Source organism: Hakea prostrata, chromosome 2 (assembly GCF_041222555.1).
Source record: "Hakea prostrata isolate BN-2017 chromosome 2, UWA_Hpros_2, whole genome shotgun sequence".
Lineage (NCBI taxonomy): Eukaryota > Viridiplantae > Streptophyta > Magnoliopsida > Proteales > Proteaceae > Hakea > Hakea prostrata.
This window is the reverse complement of record NC_142601.1, coordinates 28,608,205-28,635,295: the sequence shown is the minus strand read 5'-3', so window position 1 is coordinate 28,635,295 and position 27,091 is coordinate 28,608,205. Positions and strand designations below refer to the sequence as shown.

Genomic DNA, 27,091 nt, shown 5'->3' with positions numbered 1-27,091 from the left:
TGACTGAATTGGGATTGTGATTGATTAAGTATGATTTGGGATTGGAGAATGTATTTTTGACATTTCTGTCCTTGGACATTAGTGGGAATAGTATGGGATATTTCCAACGGTGCCCTTTGACGCTTTCCCGGATTACTGGTTGTCATACCTAGGGCTGTCTAGCGGTGTTTGGCTAGGATGCCCCTATTATATTAGACCCGATTTGGAAGGGTATGACCGAACAACCCGTGGTAGCAATGGGGATTTATGGGCGCTCAAGACCGGTAACCAACCCGTGAGAGGACATGAATCACATTGTGGGGGCCATTCATTGGTAGGGTCGCATTTAGTAGACTTGGGCTCATGGGCGCTCAAGACCCATAGCCAATCCGTGAGAGGACATGAGAGCTTCTATCTACTATTTTTGGATGACCAATAAGGTTGATGAGTCCTTAGTCTGGGACTATGCTGACTCTAGTGTGAAGGAAACCAGAAAGGATCGCCCGGGGCGAGGAATGGACATATCTGGATCTAAGTTGATATTACCAAGTAGATGACTTGCATTTGGGTAGGCTTTACCTTGACATGCGCCAATACTTAGACCAATGGTGATGTGAGAGAGTGGTGACCTAAACCCCAGCCATGGATTATCCAAGAGGGATGCAAGACCCAACTACCACCGGCAGAGCCCAATATGCCTAGATGGCTGAGGGAGAGTGAATGACTTTCCCAAATAAGTATAGTGCTATGACTTAAAGCATATCTGCCTATAGACATATAGTTAGACTCATACATGCATTATTTGTCTCATATCATTTTGCATCATGCTATGTTTCTACTATCATGTTATGTTTCTGCTATCATGTTATTTATGTTGTTATGGAATAACTTGCCTTGCTGAGTTCTCTTGAACTCACTCCTTTCGTGCATATATCTTTTGTTAGGTTATTCTACAGGTATAGATGACTATGACAGCCAATATGAGGAAGCACAAGCTGAAGAAGCGTACTACACGCAAGGTGTTGGAAGTTATGAAGATCTCGGTGATGATCCGTCGTGTGATCACGCTACATACCATAATTAGCCCTACTGTGAAGTGGGAGTGTCCGAGCCTAATTTCTTAAGTCTATGTTTATGAAGACGTTCTTTATAAAGTAGAATAAACTTCAGCTTAGTTTGATTACTTCTTTCTTTCCTTTCTTTTGGAACCAGATGTAATCTTCTTTTGACTTTCGAGCTACATTCCGATGTATCCGTGGAGTGAGATTCCGCCTCACTCTACATTTTGATTATATGTATATATATATATATTGGTATCATTTCCGCACTCTGATGGTATTCGTTACTTTGCTTTGATCTATTAATTAATATTGATAACCTTGATTTAGTCTTGTTCTTGATTATATTATTGTGAATGTGGAAGGTTGATTTCCTCGATACTGATCTTCGGGGCTGTGGATCATACACTCGGGTATGCCAGGCAGGGTACCGTTTGGGTGGATGTGACATAAACGGACTATGTTAGGTTTATCGTAGGAAATATATGGGCTTGGATTAATTATTGGGGTTAATAATTGATGGGGGTCTCAACACATCGGGTCGTGCGCACTGCCATTAGGTTTGAGATGGGCCAAACCGGTCCATTATGGAAGTGGACTAGGGTTTGGGTTTGATATTATAAATAGCTATGATGGGGTCCCTCCAATCTCTCAAGTTCTTTTGTTCTCTTCTCTCTCCATAAGAAAGCGATACAGTAGAAAGACGAGGAGATTGGAGAAGGCTTTGTCACTCTGCAGATTAAGCATTCAAGGTTTGGTTTAATCTTCTTCAACATACATCTAGTGTAAGGTATGTCCAATACTTCCTAAATATCATATCGTATTCTAGTTCTTGCATGGTTTTATTATTGTTTAGGGTTTTGAGAAAAATCCTAAAACTCCTAACAATTGATATCAGAGCCTTCCCTGCAAAACTAGAATCGGTTGTTCGTATTTGGATTGGATCCAATGGGAGAATTCAGGGTTTAATTGAACCCTAAATCATTAAGGAACTAGATTTTGTTGATTTGATTTTTCATTAGGATCCAAATGGGAGGATCGAAATAATTTGTGTGAATTGTTAATCCTTGATTTTTTATTATTATTATGTTTGTTGGTTCTTTTGTGAAGTTTTTCATACCCGATGTTGAGATCATGAATCTTGTCCTGTGTAGGTGTTTTGGGTTCGTTTTTGGAGAAAACAATTTTTTGCTTCGTCCAGACAGAGCGCTATGTCATACAAAGCATAAATCCATATGCTCTCAGTTGAACCTCACCCCGTCAAACCCCAGAACCCCACCCTGTTTGGTCAAAATAAACTAGACAAATTTTTCGTTTGGTAAGACAGACATCCGTCTGGGCATAGAGGACCAGATGTCTATCTGGGCCCAGACGGACGTCCTTCTAGCCATAGACCCCCCCCCCAAAAAAAAAAAAAAAAAAAAAAGGAGAAGAGGAAGAAAGAAAGGAAAAGAAAGTTTTAATTTTGTATTAATCCCTTAGCTAGTTGTGCTTTATATTAATATATTGTGAATATTTTTGCTTTTCGACTACAAATTTTGGATGGAGATAATAAAAGGAGGAATGTTGTCACACCCCACCCGCCGGTCTCGGTTACCCGCCCGACAATCCGTGGGAGTGATCCGTCACAAGATCCACAGTTTTTGTCCATCAATAATAATAAATGCAAGTAAAGACAATCACGAGCAAGAATAAGTTCAGTAATTAAATAAAAGGATTACAGGAGTCAAAATACTCCAATAAAATAATCAAGGAAAGAATAAGAGTTCAGCGGAAGCAATAAAAAGAATTAAATGATTTTCTTTCTAGTTTCTTTCTCTAAAGCTAGATAATGTTTCTCATGTATTTCAAGAAAAGGGGTCCTCCAATTATTCTCCATACGATAGGCAAACTACCTGGCAACCTGGCTCCTCCACCCATCAATGGGTGCTATAAGCACATTCCATGCACTCGCAGGAGCTCCTGCACAGGCTATCTCCATTTCCCATTGCCAATGCCACATCATCTTCATACAAGAAGGCTCCTTCATGGGAAACCAATCCATCTTCCGGTGTATATCCTCCATCTGTACAAGCTAATATAATATAGACAAAATAAGGAATGAATTCTGACGAACTCAGTAAGAACAACAATAATTCTCATCCATATGTCAAACCATCAGAAATGCATATATGATATGTATGAGTGCAAAGTATGAATACCGCTAAGATCTAACTGTGCAAGTCTCTAACAGTTGACATGCTTTAAAATATACACCAGCCCTTCTCTGGGTAGGTCTAGTCACTCTGATCTGGCAAGGACTAGTTACCTTTGTAGGGATCCTGGGTAAAATGGAAAGTCCACACCTGGCTCTCAAACCATGGCTGGGGTTAAGTCAACACTCTCTCACCACGACCATTGGCATGACTACTAGCGCATGTCGGGGTTTCTAATCCAATGCAAGTCATAATGGTGACATACTACATGAAGTCCAGATACATTCCCTATGGCACCAACCAACTCGGTTCAGTATACTTCGCAACCTAGGAATGAGAACCCTCACGGATTGGCTACCGTTGTTGGACTCCATTCCATAACCCTATGGTCATCCACATATTGTTGGGGAAAAATGCTTTCATGACTCCTCACGACACCCGGTCCGCTCCTTGGACGTCCATGAGCCCAACCCTAACATATGCAACACTACCATTGTATGACCAACAGTGGACCCACTGAGTCTCCGCACGGACTGGTTATCGCATTAGGATGAAATAGAGTCACATCACCGTCGTCACGGGTCATCCGGCTTCAATTCCCCTACCGAAAGGGTAGTAGTATGTGAGGTACCTAACCATGCAACTCTAGACTCTACCTAGGTATGTCATCCAGTAGTTATGACAGTGCTGGAGACATCAGCGAGCATGTGTCCCATATCACAACTGTCACATCCACCCAGCCAGTACCCCATCGGGCATACCCGGGTATGTGATCCACAGTCCCGAAGATCAAGTATCGAGCAACCATGCCTCCCACATACGCGATAACACAATCATGAACAATAATAATCAAGGTAAAAGCATATAATAAAGAATCGTGAATAAGATAAAACAGATAATTAGAGTGCGGAATAAAGATGATACCAAGTGTATAGATATAATTCAAAAGGGATGTGATCAAAAGTCACTTCCTCACATGGCAGCGGAAAGTAGACAATTCAAGTTAAGTTACAAAATCAATATCTAAGGAGTATATCAAAGAAAGTTAAGTTACAGATCCGGTCTAAAAGAAGAATTCAAAATCTAACGTTAAACAAATGTTTCCTCAGTCATATAAAGTACGTCCTCATAACTATAGAAATCCAAGGTCCAGCACAGCTGCTCCAACACCAGTGTCGGGCTAATCCTGGTGCGTAGCATAGTCCTCTTTGCTACCCTCACAATAATCATCATAGTAGCCACTACCCTGAGGGTAGTATGGCTCATCATAGGGTGCTTCAAAGGACATGCCATCGGTCTCTTCAAAACCTGTGGAATAGTCTAACAAAGCAAATGCACAGAAAGGAATGAGTTCAAAGGAACTCAGCAAGGCAGTTAATCCATAATACATAAACCATATGATACAAGTCATAACATGATGCGAATGATATGAGACAGATTATGCAAATATGATTATAACTCTACATATGCTAGTCTTTATGGTAGACATGCTTTAAGTCATAGCACCATACTTCCTTGGGTAGGTCTCAAATCACTCTTCCCTCAACCATCTAGGTATCTTGGGTTCTCCAATGGGACTTGGGTCCTGCATCCCTCTTGGACAATTCCATGCCTAGGGTTTCGGTCACCGCTCTCTCACATCACCATTGGTATAAGTATTGGCGCATGTCACGATAAAGCCTAGCCCAATGCAAGGCATCTACTCAATCATATTATGTCAAATCCAAATACATCCATTCCTCGCCCCGAGCGATCCTTTCTAGTATCCTTCACACTAGAGTCACAAATATTACTCACCTGACTCATCAACCCCATTGGTCATCCACAAATAGTAGACATGAAGCTCTCACGTCCTCTCATTGATCTTCGAGCGCTCGTGAGCCCAAGTCTGACTATTTGCAACCCGACCAACAATGGCCCCTTTCGCGTATTCGTAATATGATCTATTTCCTCTCACGGGTTGGTTACCGGTCTTGAGCACCCATCAAACCATACTACTACCATGGGTCGTTCGGTCTCAATACCCTTCCGATTCAGGTCTGATATGACAAGAACATCCTAGCCATACATCTAGACAAGTCCTATGTATGTCACCCAATAATTCAGGAAGCGTCGATGGACACCTTCGGAGAACATCCCATACTATTCCCTCCGATGTCCAAGGACAGAAATGTCAGTAGGACATTCCTCAATCCCAAATTATACTTATCCAATCACATTCTTAGTTCATCATATCACACATACATGATACATCATAATATTGAAAGTCATATCATAACATCACATGATTCAAGTGTATATGTAAATAACAAAAATTAAATAGGCATGATATACAAAAGTAATTAAACATGTTACTACTGTTAAAAGACAACTACAATAGTCATATGATGTCTAAATACAATTGATAAGCTAAGCATATCAAGTTGTCAATCATCATTGAATAAATACATAGTCCATGTCATATGGGTATAACCATCCTTACCTTAATCGAATTGGGAAATATAGCAAGTACCACTTAGAATAGTCCCCAACTTAGTGCTTGAACACTAGACAACATAAATGCAATATTAGAGAAGGAAACAATCAAATCGGAGATCAAACGGAGCGGAACGAGAAAGTGTTGAGTTGCTGTCTTCCTTTGGTCGATTGACTGGTCAACTGACTTAGTTGACCAAGATGAACAGTAACGGGCTGAAATGTGAATTTGGCTCGAAACCAATCTTCCGGGGCTCGGATTGATCCGAAACTTGGAGGGATTGATCATAGCAATATAAGAACACTATACAATGAATATTATCATGATCCAATGGTCCAATTAGGAATACCCAAATTGAAACCCTATGTTCTATATGCTAAACATCAAGAATTGAAATGGAATTTGTTGCAATGGCAAGGAATGATGGGGAATCAGCTAAGGAAGTGATAAGAATTAAATGAGAATCATAAACCAATAGTAAATCAGACCTAGCATACATCTACACATCAGTTGAGATCAATAAGACAAGTTGGAATGACAAGAATCATAGAAATGCAATGCTATTGATTGTATTGGAAGCATAGCATCGCAAGAATGAAAGAAAAACAATGGAAATGAAAGGGAAAACACATGACCAAGTGTTTGCAAGGTTGCAGCACTTTAGCCATGGTCTCAATAGCAAGAAAGAGTAGAGGAATGAGTAGAATAGAGAAAGAGAGAGAGAAATCATAACTTGAGGAAGCAATGATTGAGACCAAGATCCTTCACCAACTTCAAAGAATGCCCTAGGGAAGCTCGCTCCTCGTGCTCTAGAGTGCCAATGATTAGGTTAGGCTTCTATTCACGAGTTCCCATAAAGTAGGCTTAAAATAATAGAGAATTTTGTGATTTTCGGATTTATTAATCTGCTGGTCGACTGGTCACTCGACCAAGCCCGAACAGCAACTTCAAACAAGGAATTGGAAGGCCAGATTGATCCAAACTGAGTTGGGTTTTCTCCTACAAGTCAATCAACAAGTCTAGATTAGATAAATACCTTCGGAACGAGATCGGAAGTGCATCATGTACTTCAACTATGCTCCCCCCTTCTAGGTGCAGTTTCTCACTGAACATTGACCGTGTATCCAAGTAAGGGGCATCACTGTCAATATCCATAGGCTTTGAGTCATACACCAAATCTTCAACTATGAGGGCCCACAAGTCTCTTCTTCCACCACTCCGGGTCTTTGGACCTACAAACACCAACGGATCCGGGTCAGGGTTAGGATAGGGCTGGATTTCACAACAACCCTTTGATATCTCAAGCCAAGATATACAGGCAACAATCATATAATAAGATCAGCATGTTAAACAAGGTTACATCAGTATATGAAATGAAAGACACTAGACTAGTATGTTCAAGTCATTACATAAAGATGAGGTTGTATGTCCTTACTTGTGAATAAGTAGAATTCCTCTAGATTGCAAACCAGAAACAATTATAAGACTTTTATTGGAAACAGAGGACACCTATAAACAAGGTTACATTAATATGTAAGTTGAATGAATCAGATCAGACAAAATCCAAAAGTTGCAAGCTCACTGGAAACCAGCCAGTCGCTTAGGTTGAGCGACCGCCCCAAAAACAGTGAGTTTCAATCCGAAACTCAGGCTTCTGATCGTCCGTTTTCAATCCGATTTTTGAATGATCATAGTCTGAATTTCAAATCTAACACTCCTACAACCAAGGGAAATCGAAACCTAACGATTGACATCAATTTGGTTATCTAGAATCCTCCTCTTGATTAGATCAATCCTTTTCACGAAAGCAGGGTTTCGTTTTCGGACCTGATCTCATCAAGATCATTAAAAAGGTAGGTACTGTAATAGAAGGATCATGAACAACCAAAGAGGAAAACTAATCTACTTTAATCATAGTTAAAGGTAGAGTATGAGTGAACAGGGAATTACTTACCTCAACCAAATCAGCTATAAAAGACAGTAGAAGCTTCTGGAACACTAACAGCACTTCAGATCACCTTCCAGCACGTCTCCATAGCTGCCTAACCACCAAAAACAGCAATCCTGAATATAATATTCGTAAAATAAACGAGGGTTGCTATTTATAGAAGCCTGCGGGCAAAATAGGGCAAAACCCCGCAACCAGGACCAGGCGGTCGCTTGGTCCAATCAACCGCCACTAGAAACCGCCCCCTAGTATATTGCTATACAAGGGTGCTTTGCTCAGGGGGTTGAAGTCCAAGTACAACCTAACCCTAATGAACACATGGGGGAGATCTTACCTTCATCCCAGACATCTCCAGACATCACTTGCCTTCTAGAAATCCAACTACCAAGCAAGGCATGCTCTTCAATAAGAGAATCCAGATCCATGGGTTCAGGGTATGGATCATGGACTTCTATCCGGACACTCCACAAGTTTACCGGCTAGACCTTCAGGTTCTCGAACCTGCAATACGGATCCCGGGTTAGAAATACGGGGGTTGTTACATCCCTCCCTCCTTAAAAGAAATTTTGTCCCTGAAATTACAACATACCTATTGTCACATCCACCCAGCCGGTACCCTACCTGGCATACCCGGGTGTGTGATCCACATCCCTGAAGATCAAGTATCGAGGAAATCATCCTCCCACATAGGCAATAACATAATCAAGAACATAAAGAATCAATGTGCAAAGTATAAATGAGAGATCCAAATAAGAAAGGAATAAGATCAAATATCATTAGAGTACAAAAGGTAATAATAATGTCAAGTCATAAGTAAAGTGAGGCGGAAAACTCACTCCACCAATCAGCGGAATAGTAGCTCAAAAGAAAAGAAAAGAGATTACAACTAATCCTAATAAGAAGTACAATGAGTAACTAAATTGTTTTCCACTTTGTAAAGAATGTCCTTGTAAGTATAGACTTCAAAGATAAGACAAGGACGCTTCCACTCCACAGATGGACTAATCATGGTACGAAGCATGATCACTCGAGGGATCCTCAAAGTAATCATCGTAACAGCTATCACCTTGCGGGACATATGCCTCCTCTCCCTACGCTTCTTCATACATACCTTCATAGTATTCCGAACCTGTAGAGAAGTCTAACAAAGATATGGTACAAAAGGAGTGAGTTTCAAAAGAAACCCAGTAAGGCAGTTAATCCATAATATCATAAATAACAAGATTTCAAAGCAAAGTATGATGCAATGTGATATGAAACATATGATGCACTATGATTCTAACTCTATGTATGTTGGTCTCTAATGGTAGACATGTTTAAGCCATAGCACCGTACTTCTTTAGGAGGGTCTCATCCCACAACGCCGGTTGGTAGTGGGTCCTTCATCCCTCGGGACAGTCCATGGCTGGGGGTATAGGTCACCGCTTTCTCACATCACCATTGGTCTAAGTACTGGCTCATGTCAGGGTTAAAGCCTAGCCAAATGCAAGTCTTCTAATTAGTTATATCAAGTCAGATCCAGATACGTCCTTTCCTCGCCCTGGGCAATCCTTTTCGATATCCTTCACACTAGAGTCCTCATAGTCCCTGACTACGGACTCATCAACGCTATTGATCATCCACATATGGTAAATGGTAAGCTGTCACGTCCTCTCACGGGTTGGTTACTGGTCTTGAGGGCCCATGAGCCCAAGTCTATCCATATGCAACCCTACCAATAAATGGCCCAAAAAGGTAACCGCAATGTGGTTCATGTCCTCTCACGAATTGGTTACTGGTCTTGAGCACCCACAAATCCCCATTACTACCACGGGTTGTTCGGTCTCAATACCCCTCCGATTAGGGTCTGATACAACAGGGTAATCCTAGCCAAACACTGCTAGACAGCCATAAGTATGACAACCAACAATTTAGGAAGGTGTCAATGGGCACTTTCGGAAACATCCCATAATATTCACGTTGATGTCCAAGGACAGAAGTATCAAAAGGACACCTCTCCATCCCAAATCAACTTAATCAATCACAATCAATCATAACATACACCATTCTAGTCCATACATAGAAAGCATACATTTTTATGATCCATCTAATATACAATTGATATTAAAAGACATTCATAAACTGAAGAATGCAAGTAATGCTACTGTAATTGAAGTAAGTATATCAGTAGTATATTCATAAAAGAATCTAATTATGGTAACAAATTCGGAAGATTCTAATATGGCCAAGATCACACAATCTATGAAATTATAGAAGTAACCATCCTTACCTTATATAACTTGAAGAGAATCCCAAGAATCAAGGAGAATCTTTCTAAACTTGGCAAGAAGATCCTAAACAAGTATACATACCTTATTAGGAAAGAAGTCTAGAAGGTAGAAGATCAAATCATCCAAAACAGACCAAATATGGGGCTACTGTCCTCGTTGGTTGATTGATTGGTCTACTGACCCAGTCGACCAATCAAGGTCAGTAGACCAATCAGTCGACCAACAGAGTCAGTGACAGATAAAAACAAAGATTTTTTTATCCGAAATCCAAATTTAGTGATTCGAATTGCCACTAAACAAGAAGGGAATTATAATGATAGTATTCTAGTGTTAAAGAAAAAGTCTAACACTATCATTGATCAAAACCTAAAGATACAAATAAGGAAAGCATGGTTTTTCCGAAGAAAGCATGGTATGATCAAGAAGGAAGAACTAGAGATTGATAGATTACTAATCTTGTAAAGAAAACACTGACTACTAATCTAATCAATAAAACAGATCTAAGAAGATCAGAAATTGAATCAAAAGATGAAATGAAGACAAGATCATGGTTTCCTTCAAAAGTTGCAATGATCATGATTAAGATCATTGCATTAGCCATCAATCCTTAGGAAAATCATGAGAGATGAGGAGAGAGATGTTTACAATAGATAATGCAGCATCTACTCTACTATCTCAATCCAAAAATAAGAGGAAAACAGAGAGGGAGGAGAGGAAGAGAGTGTAGACATACCTTTCGATGCAAGAAGAGAAGAAATGCAAGAGTCCTTGCAAGAATCCAACCTTAAGTGCAAAAGAAATGGTTGAAATGGAGATTTGACTTGTTCCAGAGGCTTAGGAGCCAGAGAAGACGAATTAGAGTCAAGCTAAGACTTAAATAGAGCAGCCAAGACCTAAATCAGTAAAACAGATCTCATTGGTCGATTGGTTGGTCGACTGGCCCAGTCGACCAATCAGGACAACAAGACCAAGATAGGGAATTGAAGGTCCAGATCAAATCCAAACTTAAAGGGCTTTTACACACACACCAAGTGGCTTACCTACCATGTAGAAATGCCTTCGAGCCAAGTCAAATAATACTCCAAGTCCATCAACCAATCCCATCTTCATCAAGGTGCAGTTTCCTTTTCAGTCCTGAACAAGTTTCCATAAATGGAACACTGTCATCAACTTCCATGGATTCTAGGCCAAACATCAAGTCTTCCACTTAGATGGCCCATAGTTGACTTCTTCCTTTACTTTGGGTCGTCGGATCTACAAACAACAAGGTTTCCGGGTTAAGGTCAAGGCTGGATTTCACACCTATAAGTCTGAAAAGATGAGGGTACTTGGTTTGCATCTCATCTTCTTTTTCCCAAGATGCTTCCACAAATGAATGATTCTTCCATCTGATCTTCACCAAAGATATAGACCGGTTCCTCAACTGCTTATCCCAAAATCTCAGTCGGTTCTTCCTCATACGTCAAATCCACACTCAAACCTTCCGGTTCATACAGGAGCAACTGCTCTGCGTTTGTTAAGCATTGCCTTAGCATAGATACATGGAAAAAATCATGCACACTAGCAAGAGATGGAGGCAGAGCCAACCGATAAGCTACTGGTCCAACCTTTTCAATAATGTCAAAGGGACCATATACCTAGGGCTGAGCTTTCCTTTGATATTGAAACGCATGACTCCCTTCATCGGCGAAACTTTCAAAAATGCACGCTCACCAACTTGAAACTCAAGATCTGATCTTCTTTTATCTGCATAAGACTTCTGTCGAGACTAGGCAGTTTTGATCCTTTCTCTAATCATATCCAACATAGTACCGGTGGTTTCAATTAGATCAGGGCCAAGAACATGCCTTTCCCCAACTTCATCCCAATACAGAGGAGTTCTATGAGTTTTTCCATACATAGCTTTAAACGGGGCCATTCCGATAGTAGACTGATAACTGTTATTATAAACAAAATTCACCAAGGCTAGGTGGTCATCCCAGTTACCACTCATATCAATGATGCACGCTCACAGCATGAATTCCAAAATTTGTTTGGTCCTTTCCAACTGTCCATCGGTCTGAGGATGATGAGCAGTACTCAAATTCAGCTGAGTACCCAAGGCTTTCTGCAGACTATTCCAGAAACGCGAGGTGAACCTTGAATCTCTATCTGATACAATGCTAACAGGAACACTATGCAGTCTCACCACATTATCAACATAGAGTTGGGCCAACTTATCCATAGTATAGGTGATCTTCATCTGAATGAAGTGAGCCGATTTGGTTAGTCGGTCCACTACCACCCACACTAAGTCATTACCTTTGCTAGTTCGGAGTAAACCTGTGACAAAATTCATAGCAATGTCTTCCCACTTCCAACTGGGAACGAGAAGAGGATGCGAAGGCCAGGACGAAGGCTGCCGAACAGCTTTCACACGTTGACAAGTCCCACACTTAGCAATGAAATCTTCCACATCATTCTTCATGTCGGACCACCAAAAATACCCTTTCATATCCTGGTACATCTTAACACTTCCTAGATGGATAGTGAAGATGGACTGATGAGCGCCAGTCAAGATTTCTTTTCTAAGGTCTTCTACAGTAGGAACATAAATTCTATCTCTGAAAACGAGAGCACCATCCAAGGCTAGGGAGAAATCTTCTACTTCCTTAGTCTTCGAAGTGATTAGGTCAATCTTCTTCTTCAATTCCGGATCAGTCATGTCATATCCACCCAGCCGGTACCCTACTTGGCATACCCGAGTGTGTGATCCACAGTCCCGAAGATCAACTATCGAGGTAATCAACCTCCCACATAAACAATAACATAATCATGAACAATAATAATCGATGTGCAAAAGATAAACAAAAGATCCAAATAAGGAAAGATTAAATCATATATCATCAGAGTACGAAAGACAACCAGAATGTCTAAATCAAAAAGTAAAGTGAAGCGGAATCCCACTCTACAACCAGCGGAAAGTAGTGCTAAAAGGAAAGGAAAAAGAATGAAAACTAATCCCAATAGCAAGTACAATAAGTAACTAAATCATTCTCAATCTTATAGACAACATTTCTATAAGTATAAATCTCAAAAATGGCGCAAGGGTGCTTCCACTCTATGGTCAGACTAAGCATTGTACGCAGCATAACCACCCCGCGGAATCTTTAGTGTAATTGTCGTAACCGCAATCACCTTCCTGGAGATATGCCTCTTCTCCTTGCACTTCTTCATATGAGCATTCATGATACTCAGAACCTGTAGAGTAATCTAACAAAACATTGTACAAAAGGAATGAGTTTCAAAGAAACTCAGTAAGGCAGTTAATCCATAACAACACAAATGGCAAGATTTCAAAGCAATATAAAATGCTATATGATATGAAACACATGATGCAATATGATTCTAACTCTATGTATGCTGGTCTCTATTGGCAGACATGCTTTAAGTCATAGCACCGTACTTATTTAGGAAGGTCTTATCACACAACGCCTTTTGGTAGTGGGTCCGGCATCCCTCGGGACATTCCATGGCTGGGGGTATAGGTCACCACTCTCTCACATCACCATTGGTCTAAGTACCGGCGCATGTCTGGGTCAAAGCCTAGCCAAATGCAAGTCTCCTACTCAGTTACATCAAGTCAGGTCCAGATACGTCCATTCCTCGCCCCTGGCGATCCTTTCCAGTATCCTTCTCACTAGAGTCCTCATAGTCCCTGACAACGGACTCATCAACCCTATAGGTCATCCACATATGGTAAATGGGAAGCTCTCACGTCCTCTCACGGGTTGGTTACCGGTCTTAAGCGCCCGTGAGCCCAAGTCTATCCATATGCAACCCTACCGATAAATGGTCCCCACAATGTGATTCATGTCCTCTCACGGATTGGTTACCGGTCTTGAGCGCCCATGAATCCCCATTGCTACCACGGGTCGTTCGGTCTCAATACCCCTCCGATTAGGGTCTGACATAACAGGACATCCTAGCCAAACACTACTAGATAGTCCTAAATATGCCATCCAACAGTTTAGGAAGGTGTCCAAAGGGCATCTCCGGAAACATCCCATAATATTCCCGTAGTAGTCCAAGGACAGAAGTGTCAAAAGGATACTTCTCCTTTCCAAACCATACTTAATCATACACAAACAGAATTCCATCACATCACATATATGGTAACTTCATATATGGAAATAATCAATAATAATATATAACTTGCATACTATTGGTAAGTAAATCATACGTGAATCAAGTTAACATAAACAAGTAATGCTACTGTAATCAAGACTATGCAACAGTAGTATATCATTGTAAGAATTTAATTAAGGAAATAAACTAACAAGATTCAAATATAGAAACTAAAACATGCAATCTATGTAGTTAAGGAAATAACCATCCTTACCTTATATAACTCAAAAAGGAATCTTAGGGAATCAAGTAAGACCTTGACTAAACTTGGGAAGAAAGTCCTAAACAAGTGTATACGACATATTAGGAAAGATACCTAGAAGGAAAGATATCAAAACATCCAAAATAGACCAAATATGAGGTTTCTGTACTCATTGGTCGATTGACTTGGTCTCTTGCCCCAGTCGACCAATGAGTCGACCAACAGAGACAGTGGCCTTCAAAAATCAGAGTTTCTAGACTATGAAACTAGATTTGGTGGTTCAAAAGGGTACTAAACAAAGGGGAAACTACAATGGCAGCATACTAGTATATAGAGGACTTCAAAACACTAATCAAATCAACTCTTCAAGTTACAAATTAGGAAACAAAAAGTTAACATAATTAGATCAATCATGGTTCTTGAAGAATTCATAGTAAAAATCATGGACAAGAACAATAGGATGATGGATAACTGATTGTGAATAAGAAATCATGAATAACATGCATAGATATTCAAGAAAATTCGATCAAAGACTGAAGAACATGAATCTAAATAAGGAAATCGAATGAATACAAGTTTTCCTTCAAAAGCGAGTGATGATCTTGATGAAGATCATCCACCAAGCTTTAGATCCTTAGGAAAACAGAGGGAATGAGTAAAGAGATAGTTGCAACAGAGATACAACATCTTCTCTACTGCCCTCAATCAGAAAAGGAAAGAAAAGCAACGAAGAATCGAAGATGAAACACGGAAGAGGATGATCACATACTTTTTTGTGTAAAAGCACAAGTTTTGACGAAGATCCGTCAAGATAATCACAAAGGATGCAAGGGAGATGACTTGCAGAGGGCTCTAGTACATTCCAAAGAGTTTGGAGGCAGAAAATACGAAGTAGACTCGAGATTGGACTTAAATAGAGCAAGCAAAGACCTAATTAGAAAAATCAGATCCCATTGGTCGATTGGTCCAATCGACCAATCAGAATAGCAAGACCAAAACAGGGAAATGAAGGCTCAAATCAAATCCAAACATCAAGGGGTTTTGTACACACACCAAGTGACTTGCCTAAGAGGTAGAAATGCCTTCGAACCAAGACAGAGATCACTCCAAGTCCATCAACTAATTCGATCTTCATCAGGATGCAGTTTCCATAAATGGAACACTGACATCAACACTCATGGATTCTAAGCCAGCCACCAAGTCTTCAACTGAAATGGCCCAAATCTGACTTCTTGCTTTACTTCGGGTTGTCGGACCTACAAACAACAGGGTTTCCGGGTCAAGGTTAGGGCTGGGTTTCACAAGTCGACTGCAGAGCAACAATTCGGTCCCTCAAACTTTGTCGAACTGACACAGCTGTCAAAATAGCAACGGAACCTTCTGACAAAATCTCAAGTCCAAATCTAACAATAGAGAACAATAAGGGCTTACTGAAAGATGCCAGATCTACACTTTCTCGATTACTCTTTCTACTCAAAGTTTCAACAACCACGTTAGTTTTTCCTGGATGATATTGAATATCACAATCATAGTCCTTCACCAGTTCTAGCCATCTTCGATGTCTCATATTCAACTCCTTTTGAGTAAAGAAATACTTGAGACTCTTGTGGTCAGTAAAAATCGATATCTTTTCACCATACAGATAGTGACGCCAGATCTTCAGAGCAAAAACCACAGCTACCAATTCCAAATCATGAGTAGGATAGTTATGCTTGTAGTTCTTCAACTGCCTAGAAGCATAAGCTACAACCTTCCCATGCTGGCATCGAACGCAACCCAAACCAACTTTAGAGGCATCAGTATATACTGTCAAACCTCCAGACTCATCTGGTATTGTCAACACCGGAGCGTTAGTCAACCTCTTCTTGAGTTATTGAAAACTCTTTTGACAGGCTTCGTTCCACTCAAACTTGATTCCTTTCCTAGTAAGCTTCGTCATAGGAGCTGATAATCTAGAGAAATTCTCAATGAAGCGCCTATAATATCCTGCCATACCAAGAGAACTTTGAATCTCGGTGACTGACTTAGGTCGGTCCCAATCGGCTATAGCTTGAACCTTTGCAGGGTCAACCTTGCTACCGTCAGCAGAACCAATGTGACCTAAAAACATAACTTTAGGTAACCAAAAGTCACATTTACTGAACTTAGCAAACAACTTCTTTTCTCTCAAACGTTGTAGGGCAAAACTCATGTGCTCAACATGCTCTTCCTCGCTCTTTGAATAAATCAGAGTGTCATCAATGAATACAATGATAAACTTATCCAAAACATCCTGAAATACTCGATTCATTAGATCCATCAATGCTGCCGATGCATTAGTAAGACCAAAAGGCATGACTTGAAACTCACATATCTAGTCCTAAATACAATCTTGCAGACATCACTGGACTTTACTCTCAACTAATGATACCCAGATCGATCTTCGAGAAAACAGCGGCATCTTTCAACTGATCAAACAAGTCATCGATCCTAGGAAGAGGATATTTATTCTTGATCGTCAACTTGTTCAATTCCCGATAGTCTATGCACATCCACATACTACCGTCCTTCTTCACAAACAACACCGAGGCTCCCCAAGGCGAAACACTGGGTTGGATAAACCCTTTGCTTGACAAATCATTCAACTGGGTCTAAAGTTCTTTCAACTCGGTCAAAGCCATCCGATACGGAGCTTTCGAAATAGGGGCTGCTCCAGGAATTAGATCAATTGAAAACTCTAACTCCCTCTCTGGGGGCAAACCAGACAAATCATCAGGGAAAACATCAGGAAAGTCCCTCACAACATCAATATCAGACAACTGTTTCACACCTTCCGAGACATCCACAGAAGAGGAAAGAAGTCCAACATCTTTGGTCCATTGCCTGACTTTAACAGTCGTAGCCACAATCTTCTTGCTCAACTTCCCTTGATTTCCTTGATACTCAAACGGACAATCATCCTTAGGATGAAACAATACTTTCCTTTCAGAACAAAGAATAACTGCGCCATACTTAGACAACTAGTCCATTCCAAGTATCACATCAAAATCAGACATATCCAACTTGATCAACCGAGCTTCTAAGATTCTACCAGCAATATCAACTGGACAAGACTCAACCACTTCATATAATCTAACAACAGATCTGGTAGGAGTACTAATAAGTAGTCCTCTTTCCAACTTCGCAAGTGTAAAATAAGAGAATTCGGGAGGAACAAAGAAACATGGAAACCTGGGTGTGATGCCAATGTTAGTTCTTTGTATCTACATGGGAGATAACATGATATATTATTCTACAGAGGATAGGCTTACCTAAATTCTCCATTCCCATATAAAGAAAGATTGCAGCGGAAGAAAAATAAAGATCCACCTACTCGTTCCTCCACAAAATTCGCCACCAAAAATTCCTCCTCAATCTCGTGGATAGAGAAAAAAATCCACAACCCAAATACCATTGTGGAGGATGGTTGAAGAGCGAGATCGAAGCTAGGAAGGAAAAAAACTCCACGAATTTTTCCTTCCGTTCTTACGTTTCTTAGAGAGAGAGAGAGAGAGAGAGAGAGCTTGTTACCAAATACGATAACTGTATTGAGCGGGTCGGCGGTTATCAAAATATATCTTCATATTTGTAAATGTCTAATATTTGAATTTTCACAGTTGCCCTTGGGCATATTCAAAATTCTCAATAGTATGTCAATTGGTTTGGGAGGTCATACACGACCGATACAATGTTGGATTGACATCAAATGGTTTATGACCATGAGATAATAAACAAATGAACTATAAATTGGATTCTCATGCAGAAAAGACTGCCCAATCGAGCCTGGATGAGCCTAACTTTTGATAATGGATAAAATTTAGAACAAATTGCCCTAGCACCCCAAAATGGAGGCCTTAAAGGACCAACACCCCCACTTTATGTTTAATAACCACAAAGACCCCAAAATTGGATTTTCGTTGAATATATTTGTCAAATTTATCACTGAAAACAGTTAAATCACTGTTTATTTTTAAAAAAAATATCCTATTATTAAATAGTGTCTGAAAGTCTTTGTATTTTTTAAACATAAAGTGGGGTGTCAGTGCTTTAAGGCCTCCATTTTAAGATGTCAGTGTAATTTGCTATAAAATTTATAAGTGGGGTCAAATATATTATGCAGTAAGTTAGGACCTTAATTGAATCCTGTACATACAATAGCAAACTATCTCGGAATCAATTTAGACCCGTGCCCTTGCCTCCTTCTTGCCTTGAAGTCATCGCCCACAGACCTTTGAGATTTAGTGCAAATTGATTCACTTCTACCTTTTATGGTACCACCATCGCTAATACTATGATGAAGTTGCTATTTGGAGTGTGCTCCTCACATTTGGTTGGTGTGCAATTTGACAAATGGTTACCAAATTCAGAGATCTCAACCAGATTGAGAAGGCCATCTCTAGGGATATCTACCCCCCCCCCCTCTCTCTCTCTCTCTCTAAATATATATATATATCATATCATATCATATCATACTACTATTATAAAAGCATGTACTCCTCTTTTTCCGCAAATCTTTTTCTGTCCTTATCTTTGTTCCAAATACCAATAATGTATACTATTTGTTATTACTTTACTTATTTTTACAAGGATAATTTAGACATTTTAATCATAAATTATTATTAATTTATCATTAATTTTTATCCATCTCTTAATTTCTCTCTCGACCTCTCTCAATCTCTCTCAAACTCTGTCGCTCTATAGCTAATCAAACCATTAAATTGGGTGGTGGACTGCGTCAGGTTTGTGTGAATAGATTTTAATATTAATATCAGGATCATGTGTGATTCCTCTTTATGGTCCTTATCCCCTCAATTCCTCTTTATGATCTTGACCAAAACAGCCACAACTTTGAATTAATTCTTAGACGATCGGATTAACAAGGCTGCAATTCTTTTTTCCGGGGATTGGCTGCTTCCTTATTGCAGTTATCCTAGGATCAGCAATTTACAAATCCAGTACAACTGATAACAAAGCAAAGCTTCGTACAATTTCAGACAGTAACAACGAAGGAACAGTGTATGCTTCGTTTCTATTTAGATATCTTGATAGACAATTGGTATTTGAAGAAACTCAATCTCATTATTTCTTTTACCGTCTTGTTTCATCAGGATCGATAAAGTGTTGATAGAACTCCAACTGAACAATGGTTATTATGTTTTTGGTGCTTCGATATTTTGTGGCTTAGAACTCTTCCAATGTTGATTCACACACAATTTTCGTTTTTCTGAAAAATGAATGGAACAGGGGACATGGAGAATGGAACTATTGGTGCTAACAAACCCAAAACTGGGACTGCAGAATATATCATAGAGCTTGAAAACACAAGATCAATCTAGGTTGGTTCTTCCAATGTATTGAATATGCTGCTTAGTCGTAGAATTTAGCAATTTGGGTATGCAAGGTTTTTTGCATATTCATGAAGTAGGATTGCCTATAAATTGGTGATCCACATGTGGTTGTGTATGAAGACTTCCATGTCCAACATTCTTGATATCCACTGTTAGGGTTTTATTTTGTTAAGATTCTGCTGAGAGTATTCTAAATGGCAGGTTATTGGGAGGAGTATCTTGATTGGTTATTGCTTAACTTTCTTTGCTGGAATTTGGGGAGCTTGGGAGCAGTGCCTACGTGGCACTGCTCCAAGCAGCGTAAGGTGAGGATTAAATCTTGGCCAGATTCATGAATCTTCACCGTTCTATTTTTCCACATGCAAAATTCATGCACTTAAGTGACTCTAAGGCGGTTTTACAAGGTAAACCAGATGGTGAACAAACCAGCGAATTGACCGAACAGATTCAAAACCCCCTTTACCTCTCATCTTCCTCTTTCGATCTTTCTGTATTGACGGCGATCAAAATACTCACATGTGATAATGCAGAAAAGAAATGGAGGTGGGTTTCTTATGATAACTCAGAAATTTATTATTACAATTTTTTCCTTTTGGTTTTACTATCACCTCTTTGTTGTTGGTTTTCTCGCAGGGGAAAAGAATGTGGAAGGAGAGAATGATCTGAGGACTGTAGAGTGTCTGAGAGGAAGATGGCTTGCAGAGAGAACGGCTTCAAGGGTTGCTAAAGAAGAAGCAGAGCTGATGCAGAAGAAGGTTTATATCGCCTTTCAATCTTTAGTTTTAATTTGTAGAATTTATGCTGTAATTTGACTATAATTACCAATATAATGCTGCAGCATTTCATTGTTTATTTGATTTGAGTCTTCCTTACTTGATTGGTTCTCTGTCTACAGTTAATAGAGCTGGAAAGACAACTAAAAGCAGAGATAAAATCAAAGAACAGAGCCGAAAAGAAGCTGAAATTCCTGACAAAAAAATTGGAATCCCTTAAACTTTCACTGTCACACCCCACCTAGCTGGATCCATTCATACCCGAATGCCCGTGGGGGTGATACACCGCAAGATCTAGGTTCAGTGACAAATCTATATAAAACATGATATAGTATAATTAAATGGACAAGAATAAATCAAGTTTTTCAAATAAAGTTATCAAAATCGAAATAATGGTTATAATCTTCCATTACTTCAAAATAAAAGCATAACATCAGAGTTTTGAAAAGAAAAGAGAGTAGTTTTATTGGTAGCGGAAAATAAACTAAACTAGTTCTCTAATGGAATCCAATCGAAAAGAACAGTCTTGATACTGGCATAAAGCTCCATGTGCGTCCACTTCTTCTTTGGTCACTCCTTCAAGAAGATATATTAGCAACAAATCCTCCATTTGGAAGAAGTCCTCATAACCTGCAGCATAATCTAATAGAAAAAAAGACATATAAAAGGAATGAGTTCAAAAGAACTCAGTGAGGTCAACTCAACATCATATCATGCATTCATTCACAAGATTCCACACCACACATACAACATGAATATCGATAATGTAATTAATGACAATGATATGATATATGAATGATTATGCTCCTAACTCTATCATAAAGTCTCTATGGTAGACACACATTAAGTCACACACTAGTCTTCTTTGGGCGGTCTCATCACTCTTCCCTCATGGTACTCAAGCACGTCTGTTGGCTTCTCCGCGGTTGTTGTGTAAAGTCCTGCCAAGCCATGGTTGGGGATTAAGTCACCACTCTCTTCACATCACCATTGGTATAAGATCTGGCGCATGTCAAGGATAATCCTAGGCTCAATGCAAAGTCATACGGTCTCGTACTACATATGGTCAGGATACTTCCCCTCACGCCTAGTGCTCTGTTGGTTCAATACCTTCCCACCTATGAATGGAATCCTCAACGGGAGGCATCTGTTGAATCCCATTCCTTAACCCAGTGGTCATCCACATATAATAGACAGGATGATCTCCATGTCCTCTCATGGGTCATTTCACCGGTCTTGAGCGCCCATGAGCCCTTATCTATTATATGCAACCCTACCTCTCTATGATGATAGTGGATCTGTTTGGCACACATGACCCAGCCACTAACATCACGGGTTAACCTGCTTCAATACCCCTGCCGAAAGGGTAGTAGTACTCATGAGGTCACCTAACCAAACACTTCTAGACATGCCCTAAATATGTAAATTAGTAATCGGGAAAGAGCCAAGGACACCATAGGAATGCGTCCCATACCGCCTCCTCTGGTATCCTATGACAGAAATGCCAAAAGGGCATCCCCATTCCCAATAGGGCAATGGGTGAACCCACAACCCTAGTTTGCAACATTAAATAAAATGAGAAATTTAATTCAATATCACCCATATTTTTTTATATCAATAATTTAGGATTTAACAAGAAAAACTCAATCCATTCAATCTCATCCATCTCATACATTCTCATATCAATATTCAAAGATATTGAAAAATAGAAGACATAATGTGAAACCCAGCCCTAATCTGACCCTGACCTTGACCTGGTAACCCGGTTGTTTTTAGGTCCGAAGACCCGGAGTAAAGGAAGAAGCCAACTATGGGCCATCTCAGTAGAAGACATGGTGTTTGACTCTGAACCCATGGATGTTGTTGATGGAGTTCCATACTTGGATGTCTGTGTAGATTTGGAAAGGAAGCTGCAGCTGTCTGAAGATGAGATTAGTTGAAAGACTTGGAGTATTATCTGACTTGGTTTGGAGGTATTTCCTTACACTTGACATGTCACTTGATGTGTATGCAAAAGCCCATAAGGTTTAAAGCCCATTTGATCCTCCAAATCCCTGATTATTCCTTACTGTCTACCTTGGTCGACTCCTTGGTCGAGTGGGCCACTCGACCAAGCACTCGACCAAGCACTCGACCAAAGGAGTGTGAAATTCGAGAATTTGTAATTTTAGGGTTTTTCACTTTTATTTAAACCCTACTTCATATTTCTTTGTTACGGCTGCCTCCTAAACATTTGTGAATGTGAGAACACCTCTCCGAAACTCTCTCTGGGGAATTCAAAGACTCCTCTGCAGATCTGAAGCCTCTCATCGCAGTTCTTACAATTCAAGGTTAGTAATCGCTTCAACATTGCGAATTTCTTTTCTTCGATCTTGTTCTTGATTGAGATCAGGAAGTAGATGTTGCATCCTTGCAACCATCCCTTCGTGATCTCCTTCGTTTCTTTGAGATCTATGGTCATCAACATGATCTCAACCTTGGCCGTATATTTTTTTTGGAAACCCTAACCCTTGCTTGATTTCTGGAAAACTTTGGTGACCTCCCATGCGAGGGAAACCTCATGGGTAATATTTCTAGTAACCTAAACTATAATTTCTATGATTTTCTTGTTATAATTGGCAAATCATTAATTGCTTTTCATTCTGTGATCATAACCTTTCCTGGGGAGCCATAAAGGTTGAAACCCTAATTTCTTGGGTTAAATCAAGAACCCATATTTTTACCATGACTTGATGATTTTATCTTCCCATATGATTCTAATACATCCCAGGAAGTTCCCCTTTGAATTTCGGATCAATCCGACTTCAAACGAGGAAGTTATGGCCAAACCAGTTTGTACAATTCCATACTGACTTGCTTGGTCGACTACTTGGTTGACTGGGCCAGTCTACCAAGCACTCAACCAAAGGAGTCAGTAGCTTCGTTTTTCGCCCGATTTGATTCGTTTTTCTCTCTGATCTTTTAGGCATCTTTCCTAATGTTGTATCTATGGTTATTAGGAGTTTATTTGCTAAGTTTGGAGATGCTCACTTTGATCTTTGGATCATCTTCTTTGATAATCAAGGTAAGGACAATTAATTCCTTAACTACATAGATTGCTTGTTCTCTGGTTTCTACCTTATGAAACTATGAGATTACTTACTGTTATTGTAATTTAATTCTGATCTCTTACTGTGAGAACAGTAGCACTTGTTTATATTATATTTTTCATTATTCATGTTATATGAATTACTTATTATTACCTATTATGATTTTGCTTTTACATTCTCTTGTATATGATGAACTGTTGGTTTTATATGTCATGACTGATCTGAGAATGTGTTTGCTTAAGTTTGGTTTGGGATTGGGGAGTGTCCTTGGACATCGGAGGGAATAGTATGGGATGTTCTCCAAAGATGCCCATCGACGCTTTCCCGAATCATTGGTTGTCATACCTAGGGATGTCTAGCAGTGTTTGGCTAGGATATACCCCTGTTATATCAGACCCGAATCGGAAGGGTATTGAGACCGAACGACCCGTGGTAGCAATGTGATTCATGGGCGCTCAAGACCGGTAACCAACCCGTGAGAGGACGGGAATCATATTGTGGGGGCCATTTATTGGAGGGTTGCATATGGCTAAACTTGGGCTCATGGGCGCTCAAGACCGGTAACCAACCCGTGAGAGGACATGAGAGCTTCCCGTTTACCATATGTGGATAACCGATAGGGTTGATGAGTCCGTATTCCGAGTTGGTCGGTGCCATAGGATACGCTCACTCTAGTGCGAAGGATACCGGAAAGGATTTTCAGGGACGAGGAATGGATGTATCTGGAGCTGAGATGATATAACTGACTAGATGACTTGCATTGGGCTAGGCTTTTCCCTAACATGCGCCGGTACTTATGCCAAATGGTTGTGAGAGAGTGTGTTGACTAAATCCCCTACCATGGTTTGATGAGGACTTTACCCAATTACCGGGCAGACCCAAGATGCCAGGATGGCTGAGGGGGAGTGACTAACCTACCCAAAGAAGTACAGTGCTATGACTTAAAGCATGTCTACCATAGAGACCAGCATACATAGAGTTTAGATGCATTCATACTTTATCTGTTTCATATTGCATTGCATCATGTTATGTTTGTCACATGTTATCTATGATGTTATGGATTAACTTGCCTTACTAAGTTTCTTCGAAACTCATTCCTTTTTGTATATTTTCTTGTTAGATTATCCTGCAGGTACAGATTATTATGACGAGTAGTATAGTGAAGCGCAAGCCGATGAAGCGTATTACACGCAAGGTACTGGTTACGATCAAGATTACTCTGATGATCCCCCGGCGGATCAAGCTGCATACTACTTTTGAAAACAGCATAGAGTTAGAAAAGATTCATTGGGTTGTTGAAGTCCACACTTATGAAGACGTTATCTATAGACTAGAAGACTCTTGTTCCTAGTTTATTTCTTAGTACATTTGTTTCAGTTGTAATTTCCTTTTTGACTTTCATACTGCGTTCCGCTATGTTTGTGGAGTGAGTTTCCGCCTCACTTTACTTCTTTTGATATCTTCGGATATCTGGTATCATTTTCCGCACTCTGATTATATTATTTATTCATTTCTTGAGTTAAACCGTTTGTTTATAATATTTAAACCTTGATTATTTCTTGTTTATGATTATGTTATTGTATATGTGGGAGGATGATTTCCTCGATACTTGATCTTCGGGGCTGTGGATCACACTCCCGGGTATGCCAATTAGGGTACCGGCTGGCGGGATGTGACACATAATCACAAGATTAAACTAAAGCAAATCAAGATATTAATAATAAAAATTAATTAACATAATTAAACATGCAAGATAAGGTTAAGTATATTCCTCACCTTTTACTTTGTTCTTTTCTCCAATGATCAGTAATTCTTTATCACAAATAAGTGACTAAAGAAATATTAACCTATTCATGCAAAAGAAATAATTATCACAAATTAGAGCCAATTTGGGTTTCAAAGGATATCCTAAAATCTTCCTACGAAAACCCAACTCTGAAAACTAGGTTAAAAAAAAAGGTAGTTCTCAATCTCACTAGTGAATGGTCTCTAATTCGCCACTAATTTGAAGTCTATAATGAAGCAAAACTTTGGGAAAGTCTAATTGGCAACAAAAGGATCCTATAGGTACTTTCAATTAGATTAAATTTGACCCATCTCAAAAAGTCCTAAATTTGGCTTTCACAAATCACCTGTGGGTGACTTAGAGAGTCAAAATGCGTAAACCTTAGCATGAGATCTTACCATTACTCCCATACTCAAGGGAAACATTAATATAAAAAAAGATAAACATTTAGGGTACCTATCATTATTCCCTTTCATAGATCCTTCAAAAGAAGAGAAGAGAAATTACTCCCATACACTAGGATGTGACATTAATACAAGAAGGGAAAGCATCCAAGATAGCTAACAACCTTCCTTTTCAAGATCTCCACAAAAGAAGAGAAGATAAACTCTCGCCAATTATTATTAAAGAGAAGGGTTAAAGAAAACTAACCTTTCATAGTGAATTTGCGAAGATTCGAATCATAAAAACCTTCGGAAGGATGGAAGTTGCTCCTCTCTTTCGTTTCTCCTTTTCTCCAAAGCCTCCGCCTCTTTCTAGCTTCCAAAAATGCGTTTACGGATGAGATAAAACATAAATAGGGTTTAAAAAAATCCGAAATTCCAATTTTGCCCCTAAATGGAAAATGGGGTGGGGGTTGGTTCACCCAAACGGCCCAAACTTCTGGTCCATGGTTGGAACCCCAAACAAACTCTGATTTTGATGATTTTTGGCTCGTTGGAAAGTTCTTTTGACGATCTTCGATTTGATATCTTATTCATATTAATCGGATTCTCCATCACCAATCTAAAAACATTCCAAAATCACCCTTTTTACACCATCAGGATTAATCTTCTCTCTTCACTTAAACTCTAGGAGAGTTTTTTGAGTCATTACAAGGGTCATCCACCAACATTGGTTCAATTTCCAATCCTTCGGGCTCGAATTGAATGGTCCATGATTGTCACCAAATCAAGGCGCATGATCTCGGTCTTGAAACTACAGGTTAAAGGGGTAGAAATCTAGGGGATTTCACATTCACCAATTGCAGAGCACTCGAGTTCTGGAACATGTAATGGAGAGGAGCAGAGTATATCAATGTAGAATCATTGGTATTGATCGCACAACAGGTGAGTATATACCAACGATTTTGCATTGACGACGATCAAAACAATCACTTTCTAGTTGCAATCTAAACCGCGAAAACAAAAAAGGAGGAGATTGAAAGAGAAAATTTAAAAGAAAAACGAGGAGAACTTGCAATGTTGGAGAGTTCAGCAGTTGGGATGAAGAACGATTGGGATTGTTTGTTCAGTTCAGCAATGGTGAAAGAATCGTCGGAGTTGTAGGTGGATGGCACCAAGCCTTGCTCAGTAAGATGCAGCAGCTAGGTTCAGTAGCAGAGTATCTTCAATTTACCACCCAAAACATAGATGAAATGATCCGTTCAGTCGTGATTTTGGTTGGGAGCATTTAAACAAGGAAGAAGATTTTTATTTTTAATATTTGGTTTGGTGTGAACCGAACTGGTCCAGGTTAAAGCAAGTAAACCGAGTGACTACCACTTAATGTTGCACATGGGTA

The 27,091-nt window shown here is 39.7% G+C and overlaps 1 pseudogene; it reads left to right on the top strand.

Moving 5' to 3' along the window:
- Positions 1-27,091, top strand: part of LOC149024180 (ureide permease 1-like) — a 31,434-nt pseudogene that overhangs the window by 3,531 nt on the left and 812 nt on the right.